Below are 13,399 nucleotides of genomic sequence, written 5' to 3' on the forward strand. Positions count from 1 at the left end.
CAGCTTGTCAGAGCAGCACAGAAATGGAGAGCTTGGTTTTCGGGGATGGGGAAAAAAGCAGCATTCAGGCACAGACTGGTGATTTCTGGGCTGGTGTGCATTGCTGTCTTTGTGTTTGTATTCATTCTTAACTAAAGCTAAGTGGAGATCTGTCTGGAAAATAGTCCCCTTTTCCCTTTGGTTTTGAATTTTGTCCATTATCCAGAATTTTCTAGTTCTTGCTTAGAGTAAACATAATGTTGGACAACCTGGAAAAGCCTCTACTGTGCAGCAGTTTACCGAGGGATAAACAGGAAAGAAATAAGGGGTCATTCTGTTTCCTCTCTGGCTGTGCCTCTCTCAGTTTGTCCATGTGTCTGTCTTTCTGCTTAGTTCAATGTGCTGGTGGGCAGGTGTGCATCTGTCTTTGTCTTTCATCCTGGTGTCTTTTTCTCCAGAAACCCCCACTCCCATCACTTGCCCCCTCGTGATGAAGGTAGAAAGGTGGATTTACATCAGATTCCAGATTCCCTGCATTATGCCTGGCTTGTATCCACTCTGGAAGCCTCCCTCACAGTTGGTGAATGAGACCCCACACAGACCTGGAATAACCTGACATTCTGACCCCATAGATTCCCTCAGGCACCTTGAGCCTTGCTGCAGAGCTTAGTGTTCCAGAACATTACATTCCACAGGACAGACAGGACAGGCCAAGGACATGAGCATTGATTTTCAATGGTAACATGCCAGTGCAGTCACCTCTGTGTTATCCTGTGTCCTATTCTGTGTCAGGGCCAGAGAAGAAAAAGAAAAAAAAAAAAAAATTGGACTTGGCGTGGTGGGTGGGGAGGAGTAGATGGGTGGGAGTTTAAAAGCTTTTCTCTTTTAATTTAACCCCTGGGAAGGAAAAATAAATTATGTAGACTTATGTCACATCAAAAAAGAAACAAGATTAAAATAATCTGGTATGAATATTCATCCGTGGTTTGACAGAGGGCTGGAGCGAGAGGCGTGAGGGCTGCTTATTGCTAACAGAGATCTCTTTCGGAGAATTGCATTTTAAAGGAATTTGCGATTAGATCTGTTGGCCAAAACTGTGGGAGACTTTTTGTTGTTGTTTCTCTTTTTCTTTAATCTTGGCATTTTGGCTGCCCAGCCTCCTGCAGACATGCATTTCTCTCTAATCACAACAATCCCAGGTGGTTTGCCTCTCTCACACCAGGCCCTTAGAGGCTGGCTCACTGCAGAGGGGGAAGCAACCCATCGTCCTGACAACCAATTATCCTTTGTGTGGCAGCCTCTCGGTCCACACGGTGAAAATGATGCTGCACCTATTATTAATGATGCCTCCATCTCTAGTGTTTAAAGAAGAACCATGGCATTCTGTTGGGCCACATCATTTTCCCCACTGCAAGAATGCTTTCTTCCCTAAAACTCTCCCACTTTCACCTTCTAAAAGCCCCGTCCAGCTGAATTCTCTGAGATGATAGAATGTTCCCTATCTTCCCTGTCCAGCATACAGATGGCTAATGGCCACTAGATCACATTCAGAAAGCTGAGTGTGACCCCCTGATGATGTTGGCAGGGAGTTCCAAAGTACAGAACTGTTCCAGAACCCAAAACTGTCAAGCAACTTGTGTGTGTAAACCTGCACACATAGACACACATGCTTTTATTCTGTAAGAACACTTTCCTTTAGCTTTTCGAATCATTCTAACGGATTCATCATCATTTGTCATTAAATCTCAGCCTCTCTCATCAGCCATTAGAGTTGCAGAGGACTCAGGAAGATAAAATGTGACATTATTTTTAACTTCACCCTACTGTTCTCCAAATAGCTAGCGCTCAGGTACCGGGAAGCAGAATTACACTTCATAGCAAAATGATGTGCATGAACAGGAACAGTCATTTCTGATGTGAATTTTTCATGGGAATATTTAATAAGCCTGAGCCAACCACCTTTCTATTCTTTAGCTACTATTACCAACGTTTAAAATGAAGTTAAGCCGATAAAATTGCCATCGTTGCTTACATAGAAGTCAATCTATGCGTAATGAAAAGGGTTAAGGTATTCTTAGGCTGTATAACACAGAAAGAAATCATTGAAGTCAGCCTGATTGGTGAAATGAAGCTAAGTTGCTCCTTCAAGTTTAGTTTATTGTAATAAAATAATGGCAATTATTATCATTACTGCTACTACTACTTATTGAGTATCTGTCATAGCCGGGGGAGGCCTTAAGAGTTTAACTTCATATATGTTCCTCACAGTAAGCCTAAGAGAGGAGTACAATTGTTATACCCATTATATATACAAAGGAGGCACAGAGAAGTTAAGTAACTTCCCCAAAGTTGACCAAAGTTGGCGTTCAGACGTAGGCAGGCTAACCACAGGGCCTGAGCTCATAATTAGGATTTAGTCCATTCTATGCATGGAAAAAGCAACAAACCAGATCACTAAAATGTTCAGGTTTCAACTGCAGATAAACAGCAGCTTCAGCAGAAAAATTTTGGGGACATGGTTATATTAGTTTTTACTGTATTAATGGCTTCAAACAATTAAGACCCACACTTGCAACTACAATAGTACACTTACTAACCAGAGTAATGAGTTGGCTGGAAGCAGCAGTCAAAGAAATTCTGTAAGGTAAACCGGTCTTCTCTTGATAATAGTTATGTTAGTATTCATCCAAGATTTTTAAAGTATATGTCGAGAAAAAATTGCATTGTATTTCTGCATTTCTGTAATACTATTACAAAGAATGCACCAACTTCCCTGTCCTCTGGCATTGGTATTCCGTTGACTTGGAAAGTCTGTTGCGGTAAGAACATTTAATATCACATCTACCTTTGCAGTAGATTTTTAAAAAAATATATTTATTTATTTGAGAGAGTAAACATGAGCAGGGTGAGAGGTAGGAGCAGAGGGAGAGGGAGAAACAGACATTCCGCTGAGCAGGGAGCCCAGCATGGGTCTCGATCCCAGGACCCTCAGATCATGACCTGAGCCAAAGGCAGACACTTGGCCAACTAAGCCATCCAGGTGCCCCTGTAATAGATTTTTAGGTACACAATGCAGTATTGTTAACTCACAGTGTTATACAGTGGGTGTCTAGAACTTAATTATCTTGCAGAGTTGAAACTTTACACCCTTTGAACAGCAGCAGCTCTCTGTTGTGCCCTAGATTGTGAATCCGAGAAACCACCAAGGAGCTGACACCGATGCAAGTGCATGAGGGTTTATTAGCCAGCTCGAGCTTAGGTCCAACTATACCCGACACAGCGGAGCAGGGATTTGGACCCCGAAGTGGGTTACAGCTGTTTTTTTTTTTATAGGCTGGTCTAGGGGATTTGCAGAAGGGGTGGAGGAATTTCTCAAGTTCTGTTTACATTCTGATGTGGGGCTTTCAAGAGCATTGAGCTCTGTTCTCATTCTAATATGGGAATTTCTACCAGATTTCTACCAGAATTTCTACAGAGCTGGGCTCTGTTGTCTTTCTGATATGGGATTCCCTGCCAGAACATTGAGGACAGTCTGCAGTATTTCCCGTAAAGTTCAGCTCTTATTCACAGGGGCCTAAGATGGCTGTACTTGTGCTAATGCTAAACTTTAGGTGGGATGGCCTTAATTTTTCTTGGCCTCCACACTCTCCATTTCCCTCTCACAACAGCCCCTGGCACCACGGCAGGGTTTCTTTCTTTTTTAAAGCTGCATAATATTCTATTGTATGTATGCACCACATTTTCTTTATCATCTTTTTCATCTCTCAATGGGCATTTGGATTGTTTCCATATCTTAGCTATTATAAGTACTACAGTGGTCACAGGAAGTCTTTGACTGACTAATCTGTTTCCCTCTTTTCCTTTTCATTGAACCTTCTTTCCTATAACATTTCCTGCAACTGCCTAACAATTTGTATGACCTGGTTAAAATGGCCACTTCTGACCCCAAGCTCAGAGGTTGCCTTTTTCAGCTAACATGGTGGGTGCTCTTTTGACTCTGGTTTGTATCTTCTCTACCCTCTGTTCATCCCACCTATCCTGGGTAGGCCTTTGAAGAGAGGCTGCCGGAATGAACTTGTTATTGGAAAACTTAGATTGTATGCAGTTAAAGGGTATGGCCCTGGGAGTGATTCAGGGTAACAATTTCAATTCTTCCTTTTCCAGCCTAAAACAGGGAAATATCAGAGTTTAATTGACCTCAAGGATCATCCTGAATTTCTTTTGCCAGGATTAGTCAGCTGTTTAAACGCTTTCGAAGACAGAGAAAACTTGATACCGCATTAAGATGACTTTGTATTTCATCGACACTCATCATTAGAATGCTCTTTCTTAAATAAAATATTAATTTTTTAACTATTACAAGTTGAATCTAATTCTGACCTTTAGGGACGCTTGGGTGGCTCAGCGATCGAGTGTCTGCCTTCGGCTCAGGTCATGATGCCAAGGTCCAGGACTGAGTCCCACATCAGGCTCCCTGCATGGAACCTGAGTCTCACTCTGCCTACATCTCTGCTTCTCTCTCTCTGTGTCACTCATGAATAAATAAATACAATCTTTAAAAAAAAATTCTGATCTTTAAGGTTAAATGTAAGTCTAATATGTTTCTTACATGACAGCTTATCAAATACTTGCAAACAGTTCTGGTATATCCCTTCGTTCTTCTCTATGCTTTTTTTTTTTTTTTTCTTATCAGATGTTCCTCATCTTCAGGATGTCCGTTCACTTCACTTTCTTAAACTATCTCTCCTGACTTAACTCAGATGATAAATGTTTCATTTGCTGCCTAGAAACAAATGTACGATGCAGCAACATTTGATTAGCCAGAGTAGAGAGGGAAGACTTTTTCTTCTGTCCTGAATGTTATCTCTAATAATGAGTCTTCAGATCAACTGTATGAGCATTCATATGATTTTTGGAAATCCTCCTGAGTGTCTCTATCAGTTCCCCCATCATTAAAATTTTGATAGCCATCTGGGTGTCAGAAAACTAAAAATACCATTAGTGGCGGTGTTTCTTTTGTTATCATCAACGTTCCTAAAGTTTCTCAGTCTTTGACTATTGGCTCCTTATTGAGGTCTAAATATTTTATTGACATGGGTTAGTCTTTTTGTGTTCTGGTTCAGAGAAGTCCTAGAACCAGCTCTACCATTTCCTGGTTAAGTGAATAAGCAAGTCGCTTAAGCTCTCTAAGTTTCTGTTTTTTTCATCTGCAAAGTAGGGTAGTGATTACATCTACTTTATAAGGTTGTTAGAATCAAATGAAATAGTATTTGGAGTACCCAGTGCAGTGCTCATGTTAGCAATCATTAAGCTGTGAACTCATTTGAAGTCCTCATAGAAGAAGCACGAGTCAGATATCTAATCACTGCAATTTGTATTATGACTTTACTTTTTGCGCAAAATGAGATCCAAAGAATTGAAACAAAACAAAACACAGTTGAGGAATTCTTTGAGGTCCATGTTGTAGCTAATAGCTTATCATGGTGTGTGCAGCCAAAAAAGGTCTTCTGCAAGACCAGTATAAGGACTATCAGAAGACAGTATCCTTGTCTTTGAGTTGACTTCATGGCCCTTTGTCTAATACCTCAGTTACCACTTTCCCTGTTCCGGTTTTCCAAGAAAGGAAATTAGCCACACATGCCAAATTCCAGCTACGGTAATAAGGTCCCATACCAGGTGGGATCACTGGGGGTTAGGAGTGAGCCTTGGCCAGGTCCCTCAGCATAGAAAATGGCTACACAGAGTAAGAGCTGTGTACGGAACAGCTGTCCTTAGAATGATGGGGGAGGAGGGATTTAGGTAGTGATTGATTTGTCTAGTGCTGTGGTTTCCTTTTCTACCTTCCGGAAAATGATTCTAAAACTTAAATCATTTTGGTGATTTCAACAACAATTACTGATATGATGTGGGAAAGTTCAACAACCACATTCTGGAGGGAAGGAGACAATGCTGATTTCTAGTATTTGCTGACTTCTGTAGTATAAATATCTCCATAGTGGCTGATTTCACGCTATCAGGGTGAAGTCATTGAATGTGAGGTCACTGAACACAAAGTTGTAAAAAGATGCACAGCATCACATTATTCTATCATTCATTGTCAACATAAAAATACAGATTTTACTAACCCTAAGTAATGATAAAATATAGTAAAGTAATTAAGGAGTAATGGGTTCTGAATATTTATTACCTTTACTTTTAATGTAATTTATCTAATTGTAAGTCCATATATTTTTATTTTTTATAACAGCTGACAGAATTTTCTGAAAATTTAAAAATTGGCTCTTATAGGCTTGTACAAGCTGGTTCTAGCACATCACTGCTGCCAAGATGAGACCATTCAACACTTGGCCTCTTGCTTTGCAAACGAATTGGGAAAATTGTGTTTTTATATGTGAACTAATTAGAGGATAATGCAAGACATCACATACTTAAATATTAAATAGGTAAGTGTAAGTGAAATATATTTTATGTTTTTAAGAGAAGGTAGATCTCAGGTGCACCAAAACCAAGAATACTCTTTGTACTTTTAGTATCACTGCTCTGTTTATCCTGAGTCTTCCAAGATATACTCTAGAGTGCTTAAACATAAATACAAATCAAATTCTTACAGGGTAAAATGAAATAATGTTCTTCACTGTAGTGTCATCTTAAGATCTCTAATTGTGAGTTGTAACATGATCAGAAGATTATTTAGGGGAGCTGAACTGAGAATTACCAGATCCCATAGATCAGGTTAATAATTTATAAAGTCTGCACTTGAAGAGAATTATTTGCAGAATGGATTGATAGACTATCAGAAATAGTCGATGACTGTTCTTGGGAGACCTTGAGAAAAGTGATTGGGAAAAGTGGCACTTGGGTTTAATAAACTTGAAGCTGTTTGGATACATTTCCTAACTAATGGATTGCGACATATGTAGCCTGGGCTTTGACCAGCAGTGATACCCGGTGCTGTAATTGTCTTGCATATAGAGTTTTCGTTTCCAAAGAAAGTTGTTGCTGTGTTGAGAGAGTAATTACAAAGCTGCCAGAAGGAAGAGCAGTCCCCCCACCAAGCTCACCATGATTTATTGGGTGTATTTGTACTCTTAAACAGATCTGTCTTTTTCTTCCTGGAATGTTTTCACACTTCAATATGAATCTCTCTTCCTCTGAGCTCACCTCATTTGTGTCTGAAATATTGATCTGGTTGACAAAGGACAGAGCAGTGTAAGTGTGTGTGTGTGTGTGTGTGTGTGTGAAAGAGAGAGAGCGTGTGCACATGTATACTGTATTCATGATTCTGTCTTTCCTATGATTTTTATGATCTAGGGAGATTTGGCACAGAGACAGCCCTTTTGCCTTGAAAATTCTGCTGATCATTTCTGCCTTTGAGAAACAAACTCCATTGTGAGACTGAAAAAGACCTTCAGTCTTCTCTGTGGCATATGCCCATGGAGTCTGCAATAGAAATGATTTACGAAGTCCAACAATGCAAGAAAATCATAATCTTTTTGACAGATTCCTTCACTTCCATTGCATATCAGCAGTTTTAGGAAGGTGGTCTCCATGGTATCCTAAATGCTAAAAGTCTTCCATCACACAAATGCACATTGCTAAAGTTGAGAAGAACCTTGGAAGTTTTTAGTTACCCCTATCCCCCTTGGAGAAGTAATCAAAAGTTGTGTTTAGTCAACTTAGGCATTTTATCTCCCTGGAAAAATGCCTTCACCTTTCCGGACTTATAGACATCAAGGAGCAGTGAAAGAGATTGGTTCACACCAAATCGTTGCTACAAGGATCTACTTTGCATCTGCCCCTGATGTTTTTCTCTCTTATCACAAAGGGAGAACAGTTGTGTTTCTCTTCACTTTTTGTCAAAATTTTCAACAGCCTTAGAAAATTAAGATGGAAAAAGATGGAAAAAGATGCTTGAGCTCTATTTGCTAAAAGGCCAAGTGGATCAAATTATCAAAAATTTTATGCCAAATTCAAGGTTATAGCTCAGGCTGTTGGGTTCAGCAAACTTCTTCTGCCAGAAGGAGCTTGTTGACAAATCTTTCTTGTTGTTAATCAGCACAGGAGAATAAAATCTGCAGGGAAAAAAAAAATGAAACTATGGTATACACTGTAGATTCCTTATTTTCTAAGGAATGCAGAAGATAACCATTATTTCAGAAAAAGTTAGTGGTATTGCTGTCCCCAGGACAAAGGAATTAAATAAGTGACCTCTCTTGGCCCTTTCTACCCTCTACAGTAGCAGATATTGGGTAATTATCTCAATTTTGAAATTATTTTTTCTTTTTATAAATCCTGTGTAAGGCTCAATCATTCACATTAAAGTAACCTAAATTCCAGCATAGGCTGTGGGTATACTAGCCAAATAAGCTCAATGGGGACTTGGAAATCAAGAGACATAGCTTTTAATTCTGGAAAATCAGTTCCATAAGATGGTGAGCATAGTCTCTTTAAGAAAAAAAAATATGTTCAACTAATCCACTATTTTTCTTGAGGCATTTTCTAAGTACAAGAACATTAGATATACTATGATGAAGATATTTCCATAAGATTTGTCACTCTCACTCATCAGAGGATTGAGAGAAAAATGGAATAAGCTGAGAAATAGAAAACTAAGTTTAGAGAAAAAAAAATTATTTTCCTTGAATGGAGAAAGGATAATAGTGGTATTCCCAGGAAAAAAGTTTTGAGATTAGTTGGACTTAATACTTGATAAATGATTTACTGCTCGAGCAGTCTTTTAAAGGAAAACTGCCAGGTTTGCAGAGGGATGTTTCAAACCAATAAGTAAACTTAACAAAGAACTTAAAAAGTCTGGTTTTTTTTTCAGTATTTTTTGAATACCAACCAAGTGTCAGGAATTGTGGGGGATACAAATACATATTTCCTACTTTTAAGTGGCTTATAGTCTAGTATATGATTAAAATGTCACTTTAAAAGCAGGAGAGTAAGCAGAATGTATTACCTGTCCCACCAGAGGAGTATGTAGATAAAAAAGTATTTTCAGAGAACAAAGCATTTACTTCCAGCTCCAGAAGAGAGTCAAATTTTCATGAAGGTGATAACATTTAACATCTGACCTTCAGACCTCTAATCTGCATAATAAAGTACCAGGGCTTTCTAAGGACAGGGAACCACATAGTAAAGGTAGAGTAGAAAGGGGCAGGCACAAATTACATAGATGAACAGTAAGGAATTTAAGTTTTTGTTGTCATTGCTGTTTTCTTGTTAGCACAGAGTAGGAGATAAAGAGAAGTAGAAAACACATTTTGGGCCAAATTGTGAAGAGCTATGAAATACCAAGTTAGAGATTTTGGCCTTGATCCTAGAGACTTAAGAATTCTCTACATTTTTCTTCTTCAGCACACAGACAGAGGACATTATAGTGTGCAGCATGTGGTCATAGCAGAAGTTATATACAAATAAGTATAACTTCTCAGGAAATCATATCGGATAAGTGGATAAGAGTGATTTTTGAAGATAAGAATGGTCATGAATCTGTTCTGATTTTTAAATATAAGTCATTTTCAAACACTAGTATTTTAATTTTCAAATGATAGCAAATTACGTTTGACATCCAGCAAAATAGATAGCACTCCGGTATGTTGAGGTAACGAACTTAAGGTTCACTGCTACCGGCCATGGAAATATTCTGTTTTAAGCATGAATCTGTCATGATTAGAACAAATTTTCAGAACTACAATGCAATTATTAGAAGGCAAATGAATTTGCCTATGATAGAAACAAAGAGTACAAGAAAGCAATGAGATACTATTACAATACCTAGTAGAGGGATAATGGGGACCTGCACTTGGGCAGCAGCAGTGCGAGTAGACAGGAGCCTGGAGGTGTGAGTTATTACAGGTCGATGCCTCTCGTGACCTAATTGGATCAGATACAACATGGGACTTATCGTAGGTGGCAGAAGTCACAAGAACAGTCACAACTTAAGTAAAGATTCAATTGGGAATTTGAGTGGGAAGAAGGTGTCATTAAAAGAAATTAAAAATTCAAGAGGAAGAACAAGTTTCAGAAGTAATAAATCAAGTTCGGTTTGGTATAAAATGAATTTGTGGAGCTTAATGTACAACAAAAATTCAACAGGCAAATTGAAGTAGAAAACTAGCAATCCAGAGAGAAACACAAACCAGAAATTGTGATTTGCTAGTCATCACGATGGGTGACAATTAAAGCCTTGAGACTGAGTAACATGACCTTTTTTTTTTTTTTTTTAACCTCTTAAATTACCTCCCTTGATAAGTAGTTTCTTGGTGTATCATTTACACCTAGAGTTCCAGAGAGGAAATGAATTTACAAAAAGTTCAGTCATAGAGTTGGTGGGAAAACAAACAAACAGATCAGGGATGTTTGGGTGGCTCAGTGGTTGAGCATCTGCCTTCTGCTCAGGCTGTGATCCCAGAGTCTTGGATCGAGTCCCACATGGGGCTCCCTGCATGGAGCCTGCTTCTCCCTCTGCCTATGTCTCTGCCTCTCTCTCTCTCTCTCTCATGAATAAATAAATAAGACTAAAAAGGAACAAAAAACAAACAAACAAAACCCAAAACTGAACAGACTGAAATTTTACAAAAGCTAGGAGACTAGAGGAATTCAAGCTGGAGTGATCCAGTATATCAAATGCTATGTGAAGCTTGAAATAATATAAGAGTAGAGAAAGTATCTATTGAATTTGGAGAAATCATTAGTTCGAAAAAGCTGTTAATATAGAAGCTAGATAATGGTGCTTTGTTAATGGGCAGGTAAACGGCAAGTATAGGCATTTATTTCAAGAAGTTCAATAATGATTTGAAATAGTGAGAAAATGCTCCTAAACATATATCAGTGTGGCGAGACCTATTTTATGATTTTGAGTTTGAAAAAAAATTGGAGTGAAGATAACAGAAAGTCAGTAGTAGAACATAAGAGGGGAAAGAATGTAAAGAACATGCATGAGTCTGGTGTAAGAGCCATCAAAGAGTGTGACATGCTCAGGGAAAAGAAGGGATTTGGATGGTTGTATTGGTTTGGGTCCTCCAAGAAGCAGATAAATGGATTTAGATGTATAGGAGATCTATTGTGGAGATATCTTCAAAGGATAAAGGAAAGAGACCTGAATAGATTTAAAAAAAAAAAAAAGAAAAGAAAAAGTAAAACCTTGAAATTAGAGTGTAGGTATGACATCTGTGAAAGGAAAGAATGAAGAGAGATAGATGGGCTAGGAAGAGTCTCAGAGTATGGCACAGTTCTAAAAAAGTTTTGACTAATCTGATCTGTATTCCTTGGTACATCGCCATTCATCTGCGAAGTCCCACATCCCTCAAAAGGGCACTTGAATTAATGTCATTGTCATGTTCCATCTTTGGCTGAAAGCAACCAAGAGAAAGGACGGCTTTGGTATAAATGTGGTGGTGGATCCAGAGGTCAGCATCTAGGACTATTAGTCAACTCGACTACAGCAGGAAATCTAAGCAGCACATTTTCATGGTCCTCATGTTAGTACAAGTGCGTGGGGTTAATTTCAGAAGGATTGGTCAGGCCAGTGGTTGGTCTTGGTGGTAAATAGCAGGGAAAAAACATTCTAACCAACATGCCCATCTGATCCTCTGAGAGATTGAGAGAAAAGGAGCAGATGCTACTGTAGAGGGTTTTATTAAGCAGATGGCCTTGGAGCATCACAACTCAGATTGTTTAAGAAGTCTGCTTTTTAGTCTTAGGGAAATATATTTAAAGTACGGTAGAATGGAAGACTGCCATTTATGCCTCAAATATCTCCACTAAGATGGAAAGGGCAGAGGCTGCTGATTCTTTCTGCAACGGAGAATACTCTTGTAGTTCACATCGCAGCTTGGCCACTTGGTTGTTTCTATCACATTGGATGTGTTGCTTAGTTTTCCTGCTCTCCATTTTCTTAATCCACAAAGCAGGAATACCCTGATTTAGAGAATTATTGTTATACACTTTACTGCCTAAGAGTTGGTTAAGCTACTGACCCTTTTTTTTTTTCTTTTTTTTAAGCTACCAACTCTTGATTTCAGCTCAGACTGTGGTCTCCAGGTTGTGAGATCAAGCCCCACATTGGGCTCTGTGCTCTCAGACCGTGTAGAGTCTGCTTAGGAGTCTCTCTCTCTCTTTCCCTCTACCACTCTCCCCTTCTCTCTCTCTCAAATAATTTTTTTTAATGTCATTTCCCTTCTACCATTAAAATGTTAGTTTTGGGCTTTGGATTCTTTCTCCCTCAGTAACTGAACTACCAACATATGATTTCCAACTCAGTCCCTCACTGTTCTCTCCCATCTGTCTGTAGTATTACCGCCACCAAATCTACCATTTTTTTCTTCTGCTCTACTACCATTATCTGTTTTCTGTATACTTTCATTAGCTTATAGATCATTTTGGGGCAAATTGCTATGATAGGACAACCCTGATGCTAAATTTCATTTATGCCAAGCCTAGTTCTCCTATAGAAGAACTATTTCAGGAAAAGATTGAAGACCAAGATAATTGTTCCAATAGATAAGGGATTCCACAATGCACAATGGAAAGGGGGAAAAAAGGAACAGGTAAGCATAGTTTATTCTAAGGGGTAAAGAATTAGAGTCCAAGAAAAAAAGAGTAAAGTTTAGATTTGTCAATATGGTAGTAAATTTCAGTAATAAGGATTGAGGGAGAAAGCAAGAAAGTACCTGGAAGACTGATTTCCTTAACTTCTATTAAATGTGGAGTTTATATCTTAAATTTTGCATATAGTTCACATTTCTACTCTGCAAGAAATATATATGCTATAGAAAAGAAAAGTACAGACGAAAGAGAATTGTTTGAGAAATCCAATAAAAATGATCAATGAAAATAAGGAATATGCCTCTGAGCATAATTGAAGATAGTTATTTCTCTTTAGCTTGGAAATATAAGGATTGAAAGATAAGACAAATTAAAATCATGAAACATTATTTATGTATTTGTTTATTCCCATTATATTAAAATTAGAAACTAGTTTTTTAAGATTTTATTTTCTTATTTGTGAGAGAGAGAGAGCCGAGTAGAAGGGAAAGGAGAGGAAGAGAGAGAGGGAGAAAAGGCTTGCTGCTAAACTCCCTATATGGGCTCCATCCCAGGACCCTGGGTTCATGACCTGAGCCGAAGGCAGATGCTGAGCCACCCAGGTGCCCAAATTAGAAACTATTTTTAATATATTAATATTTTTTTAATACAAACAAAAATTAGTCCTACTTTAATAGGAAGAAGAAAGCTTATAAAATAGTTAGTGATATAATACTTCCTAAAGGAAGCTATGGAGGCAGGAAAGAAAACTAATATATGTGTCAATTAAATTTCAGGCACTGTGATTTGGGCAGTGTACTTGTGTCCTCTCAGTTCTGCCCATAAACAGATGCAAGAGGTATTAACAAAACCATTTTATATCTGAGGA

At 38.4% G+C, this 13,399-nt stretch overlaps 1 long non-coding RNA gene across 5 annotated transcripts in view; it reads left to right on the top strand.

Moving 5' to 3' along the window:
* Nucleotides 1-13,399, top strand: part of LOC144305144 (uncharacterized) — a 611,557-nt gene that overhangs the window by 568,768 nt on the left and 29,390 nt on the right. The window contains exon 1 of one of the 5 annotated variants that reach the window (XR_013372179.1): nt 6,246-6,422. The exons of the other annotated variants lie outside the window; for them this stretch is intronic. This is a non-coding gene — a long non-coding RNA (uncharacterized LOC144305144). Of the gene's footprint in view, nt 1-6,245; nt 6,423-13,399 lie in introns of those variants that run through there. 5 annotated transcript variants of the gene reach the window in all.

Source organism: Canis aureus, chromosome 35 (genome assembly GCF_053574225.1).
Source record: "Canis aureus isolate CA01 chromosome 35, VMU_Caureus_v.1.0, whole genome shotgun sequence".
NCBI lineage: Eukaryota > Metazoa > Chordata > Mammalia > Carnivora > Canidae > Canis > Canis aureus.